The following is a 15,370-nucleotide window of genomic DNA, read 5'->3' as shown; positions in this document are numbered from 1 at the left end:
TGTGTGTTGCATATATGGTGCAATTAAGGATGAATCAAATTAAAATTGTTGCATATAATGATTCATCTAAAATTTTCGAGTGCGTATTGCTTGAAATATTTCATTTAGTTGTCATATGATTTTAATATGGTGATATGAACTATGCAATTCGATATTCATGTAAGTTATGTCCACAAACATCCGATAGTTTATTAAGATGGTATAAGTTAGTAAAACAAATACGTTTTAATGTAGAACGAGGATGAGATGTTGCTTAATTATTTTCAAATACTTGTATGCTTTGAAAATTGGTGGTATGATGTATGTGATTATATCAACTGACCAATATAGCATGGTGTTAGAAGATTAAGCATGGTATAGTGGAATTCATTGTGATGGGGCGCCTTAAGTACTTTAGTACTTGTAAAAGCTAACCATGAACTATGGTTTAGTTCACAATGTGAATCCTTAAGGCATATTGAAATTGTATTGAGTTTACTATTGGTCAAGAGGATTATACATCTACAAGTTGTTAGATTTAACACTTGATATAGATGAGGTATCTTGGATCAAGAATTCATTGTTGAATTATTGACACTATGCCTTGATGTCTTTACTTCTTGTTTTGTTTTAGGAGTCGATCGACTAAGGAATGTTTATAATTATAATCTAACTACTAATGTAATGGTAATAATTGTGTACATAATGATAATAAGGATCCATTATCAAGGGTGTACAAATTATAGGTTTGCATTGGTTAGTTGTGAAAATTGGACATGTGCAAGACTTATCAATCAGATAACTTGAGTATTCGCAAGTCTCTTATGAAAAAATAAGGATTTGATAAATCCTTGGATAAAAGGATTGAAAAGGGAAATAGATTGAAGTCAAAAATGAATAAGATTAAAGTTCATGGTGGTCCCTATTTATGAGATGTGATATGACTAAGGCATGTATATAAGTGAAAGTCTAGACAACTATGTCTTAGACAAATTGTGTTTCGTGAGTTAATTGAGATTTACTAGAAAGCAAAGGCTTATCGAATTAAGCTCAATGACGAGTTTGGAGAGTGCGGAGTGCACGCTCATTCGAGTTGATTTAATAATGTCTTGTAAATTACATCTTTTAATGAAAGGTAACCATGAATGGTTACATCATTTCATGAAGAGTGATGTCATTTTCTAAAAGGTGTAAACGAAGAGTTGCATCTTTTAGTTGAAAGGTTGCATATTTACATTGAAGGGTTACATCATTTCGTGGCACCTTTTCACCTCTTATATATAGAGGACTTTGCTTTCATCAACAAACAGAAAATACACACATACTCTCTAACAATTTGATCAGTGATTTCGTTGCCAAAAACACTGATTGCGTTCTTGTCTTACCCCTGTAAAGATTTCGTGCAACCAAGGCAATCGTAGGGTCGATATACTTTATAGAGAAAGTGAACACATGATTCAAGAACGAATCCAACAGTCAATTCATACCCAATTTCTAACAATATAATAGGTAGTGATTATAATGTTAATGATTTATGAAATGAAATCAAGTGACAATAAAATTATAAAAAAATAAGTATTTAATTAATCAGAATGTGTCCTTTTGCAAGTATATAAAGCTTGGTGTTCTGTTTAGATTTATTCAAACTATTTTAATTTAATATTTTTAAGAGTGTTTATTAATTTATTAATATACCGACTACTTGTTTATTGGCATTTTGTTGTACTGCAATTTTGGTCTGAGATTATCTGTCGTTTAGAATGTTTGTGACTTTGTGTGTGGCCATTGGCCATTGCTATAAGTTTCTTATATATTTTAATTAAAGAAATAAAAAGGAAAACATTACACAAGCAAATTGGTCAAAGAACATGATCACACGGAACTTGGATAAATTGCTACATTTTTAATACTTTGAATATTCGTAACATCATTAAATATAAAACTTTTCCACTCCAAACACTAATCCATTACCTAATCTTAATGATGATCCATCTCTTACCTTTGGAGATTTCTTCACATCGAATCGTGCAATTTCAACTATTTATCCGTACACGCAGGGCGGGTCCGGAGTTTTCCAGTGCCCCGAGCGAGGCGGTAAAAAAGGCCCCTATGCATATAGAGTCAGTCTTGACAATTTAAGTGTTTAGAACGAGGCAGAAATAACGACCCTTAAACTTTAATGAATAATATAAGCTATTTAAAAAAAAACGATCACTAACTTTATTTCAGAAAAGCCTTTAGGCCATAATAAATAATATGAACTAATTGTAACAAAACTTTATACTCATAGACATGCGATGAAAATGAGTAAAACTAGAAAAAATTCGACCGCGCGTTGCTGCGGTTGTATTCGACGCGCGGTCCAATTTGGATATACGATGTCCGTTTCGCGTATAGTTAGTCGTGTTGTATATGTATATATATGTATGTAATATAGCCCGAAATATTTTTTTTTAACGATGTCCGTTTCGCGTATAGTTAGTCGCGTTGTGTTTGTAAAATTATTTCGAGTTGAACGGTGGTCTCGGAAAAATTTAACTCGCACCGAGCGTGAATATAGGGCCCGTTATTTAGTGTTTTTTTAACGATATCCGTTTTGCATATAGTTAGTCCCGTTGGGTTCGTGAGATTTTTTCGAGTTGAACGGTGGCCTCGGAAAAATTTAACTCGCACCGAGCGAGAAGATAGGGCCCGTTATAAATTCGGGTGGAGTAAGGTTTTTTTATTTTAATTAAACTATAAATTTACGTTTTTTACCCCTGAAAAAGTGTAAAGTGGAGGGGTTGTTGTGTAATTTGTGCGAAAGTTGGAGGACCATTTGTAGTGTGAACGCAAACTCAAAACGTAAAAAGACGAGGAGGTTTAGTATATAATATAGTATAATATAATATAATATAATATAATATAATAATATAATATAATATAATATAATATAATATAATATAATTAGACAATAACCATAAATATTTTATATGAGTAAAATTAACAAATCAATAAGACAACAACATAACTTTTTGGCTATCATTTTATAATATAATTTATTTATTTAATGACGCATCTTCTTTGAAAAGAAAAAAAAAAAGTGATCAATTTTATTTATGCACTGCATTTCTAAAAAATAGCACACTTTAATTTGGGTCATACACAAACTCTTATTGTTAGTGCTAGTAATTTGATGCCAACGCAACAATGTAAAGCTAAATTACGATAAAATAGTAAAAGAATGGGAACAAACTAATCTGACTTTCATCTGTAAACTTCATCTGGGTTTTGTTTTCATATGAATTTTATAATGCTAATACTAGGAACATGCTGACAATGAGTATCTGTTTTATATATAATATTTTTGTTCAATTAAATGGACTTTGTATATGACATCTGTCAATGTTTTTGCATCCCACATCGGTGGGAGATAAGCGATAAACTCTATAAAAGGAAAGGTCTTTGGTAGTATTTAAAGACTAATAAAGTTGGGCCTTATAAACTTTTCTTGATTTCTCTGTTGGGCTTAGTAATTTCATAATTTGGCCAAGATTTTAGAAATATTGGGCCCTTAAAAAATATGGGTCCGGTTGCTCCCCTTTGGGCCGGGCCTGCGTACACGGTTGGCATCTCCGACAGTGGACCAGATAATGTTAAATAACAAAGATGTAATCCGAGGGAAGTTGACTTCTTCCTGATCGTAAGGAAAAACTTCCGATGGAAGACCACCTTCCTCAGCCTATGACAATGAATAGATTGACACTGCGTCTGATTCGAGTGTCTCCGTCATCCCTTCCGACGATAAGGCTTTCTGCTTTATTAAAAGTGATTATGTTCTGGCCTGCTCGATGATATAGCTTTGTGTCCTATGTTAACGAAGTCGACGCTGCTAAAGCAATCGTGGAGCTAACCAATTCAAACATTTTTGAAAACAACATCTTCGTAGGTAGGCCGAGACTGCAGAAAACGGGGAACTACGTAATTTGGCCAAGATTTTAGAAATATTGGGCCCTTAAAAAATATGGGCCCTGTGCAGTTGATCCGGTTGCTCCCCTTTGGGCCGGGCCTGCGTACACGGTTGGCGTCTCCGACAGTCTCCGACAGTGGACCAGATAATGTTAAATAACAAAGATGTAATCCGAGGGAAGTTGACTTCTTCCTGGTCGTAAGGAAAAACTTCCGATGGAAGACCACCTTCCTCAGCCTATGACAATGAATAGATTGACACTGCGTCTGATTCGAGTGTCTCCGTCATCCCTTCCGATGATAAGGCTGCCTTCTGCTTTATTAAAAGTGATTATGTTCTGGCCTGCTCGATGATATAGCTTTGTGTCCTATGTTAACGAAGTCGACACTGCTAAAGCAATCGTGGAGCTAACCAATTCAAACATTTTTGAAAACAACATCTTCGTAGGTAGGCCGAGACTGCAGAAAACGGGGAACTACATGGGATCGAAGAAAGCTTCTTCTACTCAACTAAGATGTAAGCTTCATATCGACCAATTGATTCAAACCGTTTATTGTGGTCAGTATTGAGTGTTGACCGATTGCCAATTGTCACCACAAAGGTATCGAATTTCTTAATTGCACATCAAACTCGTGTCTTTAAAATTAGTATGTATGGCCCGTTTGGATGTTTGTGTTTGTGTAGTGATCAAGCTAGTTTTGACAATACTGTTAATTCGCATTCAAGTGACTTTGCTTTGATCTCACCTTTCGTTGATTTAGCCGATTCGTTCTTTTTGTTTGCGTGGTTAGAAATAATAGGGACTCCGGTTAAGTTTGCTTCCAAAGAAAGTGTATTGGTAGCCGAACAATTTAGTGATGTTATTGAAGTCGCCTCGTCTTCTTCGACTTTGGATTGCATTTTTTTTTTTTTTTTTACTCTTTCCTTAAATCGAATAAGGTTAAGCAAATTCATGATTTAGTTGTCATCGATATGCCAGATAAAAAATGTCGAAAACTGATGTTTGGGTTTCCGAAATCTCTGATCATTCCAACCTCGGTCGTATTCTTTCACATACATTTGACTCACGGTTACTCGAATCAACCAATCGTTTCATAGTCTTAAGTGGTCATGCGGTTAATGGGATCGATTCCAGTCGAAAGGATATGAATGGTATTGCAGATTCTGTGTCGTTTCATGTTGATGTAGAGACTGTTTCGAATACTTTAAATAGGTTTAGTAGTAGTTAGGATCATGAAGTGGATGATAAGAATACTCACGCTCCTGGTTCTTCAACTCACATTGACAACGTTTTAGACTCTGTTAATATTGTTAATAGACCACAACCTGAAAAATGTCTCTTGGTCATAGTTTCTTTACGGGTCCTTTTCCTCTATTTATGTTTTAGGCGTAAATGATGGATATAAGTAATTATGTTGCTAGGCTGAGATTAGGTACGAACCTAAAAACTGCACTCAGTTCAGCCTCAGTTGGGCCTATTGTTCGGGCTCTGGTGTGGACTCTTCTTGTTTTTTTGGCGAGGGTTTGTCGAATAATAAGGGTGCAGGTGCGGAAGTAATTTTAATGAAATTTACTAGGGTAAGAAACTCGAAGAATGACAAATTTTATTGTAATTGCACTAAAAGGTTGGTCAATCCGGCAAATTGTATTGTAATTGCATTAATTCATTGTGCGAAGGTTTTTGTTGAGAATGGGTGATTCTAAATAAGGAAAAGTTGAAAGAAGCAGGTTTTGAAGGGGTTGCGCCTAAAGAAGTCGGCACCTCAGGTAGAAACAAAAAGACACTCGATTCAAGTTCTTTTAGACTACACGATCATGCGAATGACGAGGATATTAGGTTAGCAATTCACAAATTTTTTATGGACACTTCGGAGGACGAACGCGGGGTTTCCCGTTGGTTCCGGACATCAATTCGAGTGGAAAAGGTTTTTTCTTCTTCAAGAACTCGAGGATCGCGGCATAATTGCCCTCTCATCGGCAATTTTGGTAGGTGATGGTTCCGCTAACATTTTGACTTACAAGATCGTTAACCGGACAGACAAAGCATAGTTATCGTTTGTTGTTAGTTAGTTGTTTTCGAGTTAGATGTTTATCCGTCGAACAGAGAGAGGGGGGACCTTCTCTACTCTTGGAGTGTTTCACTCGGAGTGGAGAAATGACTTCTCTTTATTCAAAGATAGAGGAATGATTGTCTACGTCTCACCTCCCCCATACCCTATGCACGTGGGATTGGGTCTATTGTTGTTGTTGTATGTTTATTTTGCTTAGTAGTTTAATTTTATTTGAAGTTTTTCTCATAGGATAAAAGAGGATCGGTCTTAGATGGTTTATAGTTTGTTTCTTAGCTTTCTAGTTTCGAGCTTTTTCATTCTCTTATTGTATCTTTTGGTTGAGTTCGTTTTCTGATGGAAAACATTTTCGTTTCTATATGTTGCATATAGACATAGGCAATCTTAGTAATTGACTAAACAATCGGTACTAAAAAAACTAGAATTATTGAATAAAACAAAGCATAAAACACAATACATAAAAATTAATTAACTATAGATTGCTACATAGAGGACTAAAAGATTAGATATGAACTAGTGGATTGACCCTTCCGCCCTGCGCTGCGAAATCTGGCAAATTATACGGCTTTTGCTATTTGCTAATCACTGTTGTAAATAATTACAAAATTCCAAATGAGTAGGTTTCTAAGGTGAAACATGTTCATATATGGAACTTACACAGGAATATGCAAAATGTTATGCAAAGAAGTCATCAGAAGCAAATCAAATCATATAAATTATCTAGTAACTACTCCTTAATGAGAACAACGTTCTGGCGTTTTGCAACAAAAAAAAAAAAAAAAAAAAGTAGATAAATGCTTCAACCAATGTATACCATCTCATATCAGACTAACGATAAGCATCGGAAGTTCGGAACGTCCTCTTCCCAACCCAAATTTGAAGTCGTGTCATGCTTCAGATTTGGAAATCCAATTATAGTTAGTCTTTAAACTCATTATAATTTGTTTCATACTTGCAACACATTTTAGTTTCATCTTACCGATTTATACAACTATATGTCTATATCACCAAATTTACAATTCAACAAATTGATTCAAAGTTCAATGTGAAAGGTGTGAATTTTATATCTCTAATTTTGCAAGAACCTATACATCTTCAATAACCATAGAGAAAAAGTGAAGTTTTAAATGAACAAAAATGAATGGGTACCCAGAATGTACAAAAATTATATAAAAGGAAGAAAAAAAACCAACATATAACAGCAACTGCAGTGAAGAAGCCATGATTTCAGTGACCAAAGTATAATCTCATTTTTTGAAATTTTTTCATTCAGTCAATTCATTTCAATTAAAAGAAAATGGAAAACTTAAAGCACATAACCAAATCCATTTTCAATTTTAAATCCTGTCGCTAATATAACACAATTTGTCAAATAAAGAACACAAATCAAAATGTATACATATATGCATATACAAATACAATTATACCTCCAAAATTCTTTAACAGTTGGATTATGAGACTAAGACGTCCATGAATGTTCGAGTGGATGGTGCACGCTGCGGTACCAGGCCGAGAAGATGACGACGACAGCAGTGTATCGCCGGCGATGGCGACCATCTCACCTTCTTCCAGCTATTGAGCCATCCGCTTGATTTGTGTTTATGTGTATACAAATGAATTGCGTTGCAATTCAAAAATGATTACGGGAAAAAGATATAAAAGGGCAAAATTGAGCCGCACTTTGATTCTCTCATTTAACTTGATATATCAAATTACTTTTAATGTACAAGTAAAATAAAATGTAATAATAAAATAAACGGAGTTACCCTAATTTTTCTTCTCACAAAAGAAGTCAATTGTAACGGAAAGCCTCCATTTGCTTTTTATTTTTATTAAGTTTTATTGTGAGGAATTATTATAACGTCGGTGAGGAATTAGTGATTAATAAATAGTTATTGTTTGTTTTATGTGCTGAATACTGACTGAATAATTAAAATTACAAATTTAATCATGTACATACAGCAGTTATAGGCAGTTATTTTAATAGTTTTGAAAGTTTTAAAAGAGTATGGACAAATATGGAAATTCATATTTTCAAGACTTAAATTATTATGACATTATATTTTCATTAAGTCAAAAACAAACACCATATGACTTATTCGATTTTATATTATTAAGTGTCATTAAGTCTATTAAGTTTTAAACAAACGGGGTTTAAGTTGTAATATGATGTTGATAGTTCTATTTGATTATTATTGGTTTAATATTTATTTATAATAAAAAAGTAATTGATATAATATCAATCATCTATCAACCACATATGCATTTACGTCGATGTCAGATCATCAAATTCACATATGCATTTACAGTTCATCTTACAAAAACGCACACGTGTCAAATTTGGGTCCAGGAAGTCAATGAAAATGTAACGGTTGAAGCGGTATCAGATGAAATTATAGAAGAATATAACTCTCTTCTTCAATGCAACGGGTGCCCCATATCCCCTTCGTTTGAAAAGTATCATTAAGATGACCCTGTTATTGTTATCAGCAGCCCTCCACCGACGGTGGTTTCACCTCATGTTGTCAAATCTCCATCAGCCGAACCAAAAACTGTGACCAATCACGAAGATGAAGTTATAGCCGTTTGTGATAGTGTTGTTGGCAAGGCAGATGTTGAAAACGATGGGAATATCCAGACTTGTCAATCTCCAGTTGCTTTCAAAAAAGATAATGTTGAAAAAGAGGATCTACACCTTTCACTAGAATAGGTACAAAAAGCTGTTTCTCTCCACAAAATCAAGAATAAAGGTAATTTTGTATCCATTAGTTCATTTCCAAATTTGGATAATTTGGAGTAAAAAACAGATGAATCTGGTATTCAAAGGATTCGCCTCACCCTCTTAAAAAAGACCCTTTGACTTTAATGAAAATGAATTTCCATCCCTTTCTCCTAAACACTCTAAAACTTTTCAACCCAAAAATGATTCACCTATGTTACCCAAACATAACCCCAGCAAAATACCAAATACTTCGATTTGTTGACCATAATGTTAATCAATGTGTGGATAATAATTGTCGTAGCTATTGTGATGTTATCCGTAAAAGAGGAGGGAAAGTGAAACTTGTTAATGATAAGGCCCTTTCTACCAAAACATGCTCGAAAAAAGCTGCTGTAACTAATGAGCAAGTTAGGCCTGTTGATAAAGGGAATAAATCACCCTTGTTTGATACTGTTAATGAGATTAAAATCAAGGGTGATCAGGGATCCACTTCAGTCATCCAAACAGCAACCAATGAATTTTTAGATGCTGGAAAAAGGAAACTTACTTACAAAGAAGAAATGCATAATTTCGATATTTTAATGGAAAAAATGGCGGCGGAAGAGTTGGCAAGCAAGTTGTCAAAAGCATGAGGCTCGTCTCATGGATCACACGCGGCCTCGGGAACATAGATAAAGGTCGAATGGTGGAAGCAATGGTCAATCATTTTCAAGTTTCATTTTTAGCGATTCAAGAGTCTAGGGCCATAGCGATCTCACAACCCATTTTAAATTCTATTTGGTTAGCAATAAGTGATTTTATGTTCAAAGGCAATTACTCTTGCTGGGCCTCAATCGTTCGTCGCATACAACTCAAGGTGTTCTTATGGGCCACTACCTTCAAGTTGTGTTATGATCATCAATATAATGTATGAGATTTAAATCTCAGTCTTTTGTGTCAATCGGTTTAAAGTGCTGAACTTGTGTTAGTATTTTTTGTAGCTTGGAGCCAGATTGTTTGTTCCTTAGCTCTTTGGTTGTAAAGGTTCTTTTCATCTCTTTGATGAAAGTGCTTCTTGTTATTGAAATGATATTTCTCTTTTCGCCGAAAAAAAAACATTCTCTTCCTTCTTCGGCGCCGTTAGTTTCCTCTTTCTATCTTTTAAACGAAAAGTGATACTATAATCTCTATAAGAATTACGTTTAAAGAATCTATCTATATATAAATTAATTTGAAATTTATAACTAAATGTTGCCATGAATAACACTAATATCAAAATTATATAAGCAAAGTTAATAATAATAAAAATATTTATATTCTACAATTAATTTAACAGAGTTTTAAAACTTAAATATGATATACTTAAACGTATCCGGCTAAGTTTTGCATTGTCCCTTTTAAAATTAATAGACTAAAATTTAATTGATATACTCTATTTTAAAAAACTGTATAACATTTTGTTCTTTAAAAAAGTTGAAATATTTCGTAGGCATGTATAACACACAAGGGCCTACCAATAGGTGTTGTGTGTTATCTAATTTTTAGTTTGCTTTCGCTAATTTTATACTGAAATTCAACACTAAAAACGAAAGTCTAATCTACTCATATAAATTTTCATTCCTTTAACTTTTTAATTAAGATTTAATAGAAGTTCATCAAATTGCTTTTAGTCTAGCGATATTAAGATAACTCAACAACCTTGAGCTTGTGAGTTTGAGTCATGTGATGAACTATTGATTATTGGGTATGTGTGTGTGTGTGTGTCGTTCTACAAAAAGATAATAGCGGTTCCATTTTGAATGAAGACATTCATGCTCATACGGTATCGAGACAACATATTATCTAATGTTGATCGTGATGCTGCAAAAAAGCTTTGGCGAAGAGTGAGACTTTGGACGTCATTGTCTACGTCATGGTTCTCTTCTTGGTAGGAACGGATTGCTTGGTGGGACGATTTGAAGGCTAAAGATCAGCTATTTGTAATTATAGCGACCACCTTGGGGCTTATTTGGAAGTTTGGAAATGGAATTTTATTCTCGTCTAAACCGATTTATAAATGTGTTATTCTTTTAATTGGCTTAGAGATACATGCAATAAGGTAGATTGTTAGAACACTTGCTAATTAAACATTTGAAATTTCGGTCCTAACTGCTCGTTAGGTAGTTTTTTTTGTGTGTGGGGTGGGGGGGGGGGGGGGGGGGGGGGGGGGGGGGGGGGAGGGGAATGATATTATGCCATTTATTCATATTTTTATACGCAATATCGGGTTCTAACACCTTGTTACCAAGATGATTTGAAGATAATATGTCCGTATTCAAGCTAGATCAGTGATTTGGGTTCAAGAAATATCATTTGGAGTTTATAAGTGGTTTTGACAAGAATTAAAGCTCAAAGGTTCGATAAAGTGAAGATTTCAAGAGTGCGTCAAAGATAGAATTCGACCTGCCGTTTATGCTGAATTTCATGACCACAACAACATACTTCGCGGTCGCGTTGTTACTATGGTGCCCGGGAAGTTTTGTATTGCAACCGGGAAATTGGACCAGAACCTCGCACCTGGGAAGAATTGAGTCGCAATCGCGACATTTGTGCTGGTTCGTGGTCGCAAAGTATATGATTGTTTAATACTATGACTATGATTGTTTAATACTATGACAATTGTGGTTCAATTTACTCGTGTGGTAACTTTGATTCTTCATCTTTTGATTGATACTATGACTATGATTGTTTATTCTTTGTGTTTGATTGTTGATTGCATGACGATGAGTAACTAATTTACTAGTGATATGTGAAATCGTACCTTAAAATAACTAGCTAAAAACTTAACAATTATCACACACTTACAGGCAACTATAACCTGATCATGCAGTAATCTATAAGTAATTGACCAGTTCGTTCCATAGAGAGCAGTTCAATCGAAATCTTAACACTAATAATTATCCTATAATTCAATTTAAAGATTTGATTTGTATTTCAATTCACGCAATCAACGTGAAGTAAAAATGAAATGAATTAATAATAAAGATAAAACAGTGTCCACTTGAATGATTCACTACTAATATGGATTGTTCTTGCAATTATTACCGATTATTATGTTCTAAATATAGTTGTATAACTTTTCACAAAGTTCTAATCAAACAAAGTTGGTAAACTCACATAAACTCACTTCAAGAGATTAAACTATATTTGATAGAAACGACTGAGATTTGATTTGGTCTAAACTCACATAAAGTCCTAATTATCACAATCACATGCAACAATTTCACTATCATGCAATTCACAAGTCTTTCAACCAATTAAATCGATGACACAATCACTTGAAATCACTTCTTTAATTGTCTAGATCACCTAAGTGTTGAAGCATAGATTGCATCTCAAATCTAACTCACATTAAATGATTAACAACCTATGTAATTGAATTAAGAACTAAGAACATGCACAAGAATGAATCTTTAACCAAACACAATCAATTTCAATCATCAAAACATGAAATTCATAAGATAGAACAATCCAATATTCGTAGTTTCACATTCAAGCAAACACTAAACTGATTTAGCCTAGCATATTAAAGTAGCAAAGAACAATCAAACAATAAAAACCAAGAGTATTCATGATTACAATGATAAACTGATAATAAAAATGAGTACCGAACATTATGTTTAACTGAATAGAAGTAAAGAATGAGCAAATCTTCAATGGTAGGGTTTAGCTCTTCAAAGAACTCTCTTTTTCGTAGCTGGAAAACTGCACACTCCTTTAGGGTTAAAAACCTCGAGTATTTATAGCTAAACAAAAAGTCACCAGTTCGAGCCCGCATCGCGACCGCGATACCCCCATCGCGACCGGGATCAATCAACAGCATCGCGACCGTGATACACTCCAGACTCAGCAAAACTTCATTTTCTTGCATCCAAACGTACTTTAAGCTCAAATATCACCAATACTTAGCAAGAAACCACCAAAACATTAACCCGAAGACCTCTGGAGCTATATTTATCATTTTAGCTCAATAAATAACCAAAGTCTTCACATTTTCTCGAATAAACAACAATAAAGAACCGATATCGCGATGTAAAATATATATAATTTGAGCGATATCAAATCCCCAACACTTGAACCTTACTTGTCCTCAAGCAAGTATATCTTCAAATAAAATCGACTAATATAGGAATAAACACACTTGGACAAGTCTTCAAGAATTAAGAAATCAAGACATACCGATATAAATCTTTAGAAGCAATAATTCCATACCGCGAAGTCTTCAATATAGCAAACACAAGGTTCAAGTCTTCAACAAAACCATCAAATTAACTACAATTCAAGCCTAAATCTACCCATCACAACCATTCCCCCGGTCAAAGTCAACTCCATATTCGCAAAGGTCACCAAAACATCAATTATCAAATATAAAATGTCATAAACTCAAACTTTTGACCTCCTTGACTTGACCAATTAAATAGGAATCACGGGATAGCCATCAACTCAAATTATCAACAAGATATGAATCATAAGCTCCAATCATCATGAAAATCATAAAGTAAACCCCAAAATGAACAAGGGCTATAAATATCACAAAAATTACCGTTCACCAAGGAATCTATCGTACACAAAGTATACGCCTTCAAAAAGTATGCTCCTCTAATCTACCCGCTATGGGTATCCCTCTTTCACTTTCATGCCCCCAAAACACCAATTAATTCGTCAATTCCAACTATAATCCGTCAATTCCAGAATTTGGGTTAAGTTGGGTGCGCCAAAGCGTAGGCGACTGGTTACCCCTATCTTTATGGTCAATCCGGGCACATGATGACCGACACTCATCAAACTTTCTATCACAACTCTATGGTTTCTCTCATAGTAGGGCGAAAGCATTGACGAAGGTTCGTGGAATTAGTGCCCCACGTGGCTAATTAAGAGGTCCATCAATTTCATGATTTGGCTCAAAAGCCGGTGTGCATACAAGCCCTCCCAATTATGGGACAGTCGCACGGGTAGTTGCACTGAAGCGAACTACCTTGGGTGTAAAATTTTCGGAAGGTCTATTGCACGAAACCTGAAAGACTTTACTTTCAAGCAATGGTCTTTTGAAACAAGCATAACTTGTAAGACTTTACTTACAAGTTCGGAAGACTTTACTTCCTAAGAATAACATGGGAGGACTCGATTCTCCCGGAAGTGTTTAAACACTTTTAATTTATTTAAGGTCCTTGGACCCCACTTCCCACGCATCCAGCTTTTATGCTAGTTTAAAGAAAATGTAGGAAGCAGATACTACATTCCCGTATTTTAAAGGTTACCTTGGCTTTTGGCCATGGCGTACGTTGTCTAAGCAAATGCTAGCACGAAGCCATTGCTCTTCCAAAAGAAGATAGCACTTTGTGAAGCTCAAGGCTCCTCTTCCCACAGTACGATACATCGGTGTAATACATCGTGAAATGAAGTATTAACCAATGTCAGTATGAAATAGTGTAGATTAGGAAGTCTCCTACACCAAGTAAGACGGGCATTCGGAAGACTTGACTTCCTTTATGGATGCACTTGAATCATCCTACAATATGGATTTTTTGAAATCCTGGAAGACTTTGCTCCCTTTATTTTCTTTTTTTTTTTCAACAAAAACTTAATCAAAAAGTCCATAAAATTTTCAAATTGGCGACAAATGTCTGCGAAGATTTATCTCTCCCCCCCACACACATACACACACTTAAGATCATGTAATGCCCTCATTTACATGAAATCTTGTAATTAAAGATAAATTTGAGATGACTATAGTGAAAAGGGAAAAGAAAAATAAAAACCCGAATTTTTAGATTCGGAGATCATGGAGAGACGATGCACGATGGCGCTGAACTTACTGCCAGCATAAGAACATCAGCATCCACTCAAACATCAATCACACAATTATCATCAAAGGTAATAAAGTGCTGAACTTAATGTCAGTCTTTGAAATTCAACAACATGCGAATCTTCATAACCTGCAAATAAAATAAACCACGCATGCAAGGATGGGGTGGTACCACCGCGGTACCGAAACGCCCCATCAAAATAACCAAGTACATAGTTTAAATATATCAAAAACAGTCATCCAAAAATAGAAACAGACAGAAATTAAAAATTGTCTAAACAACCACACATGCGCACATACGCGCCCTCGCCATTAACATAAAACCTTCTCAAAAGAACCCCCAGAAGGACCCATCACTTGGTCCAGGGTTTTGCTGATCCTGTTGTTGTTGTTTTTGTTGTTGTTGTTGTTGTCGTCGTCATCGTCGTCGTCGTCGTCGTCGTCATCGTCGTCGTTGTTGTTGTTGTTGTTGTTGTTGTTGTTGAGACTGCTGGTACTGTTGCTGCATCGCAAGCTGGTGGGCGGCTTGAGCATGGGCAAGGCCGAATCATAGCTATAGGAAGGGCGAGGTAAGCCTGAGCCTCCCCAATCAGTCCAACCAGGAGCAACTAGTTGAATGAAGTTCTACGGGTCACGGCGATAAAGATCAAAGGAATGTTGAGTCCACTGTAGATTAGCACGAATACCCGATTGGTTATACCAAATCTGCTCAAAACCCTGATCAACATGCTGACGAAGCAACCGGTTCTGCTCTTCATAATACTCTCGATTAACCCTACTACGATCGTCCACATACTCTCGCATACCCGCAAACTGCCCCTCAGTAT

This window comes from Rutidosis leptorrhynchoides, chromosome 3 (assembly GCF_046630445.1).
Source record: "Rutidosis leptorrhynchoides isolate AG116_Rl617_1_P2 chromosome 3, CSIRO_AGI_Rlap_v1, whole genome shotgun sequence".
In the NCBI taxonomy this organism is placed as follows: Eukaryota; Viridiplantae; Streptophyta; class Magnoliopsida; order Asterales; family Asteraceae; genus Rutidosis; species Rutidosis leptorrhynchoides.
Note: the sequence above shows the minus strand (reverse complement) of the source record.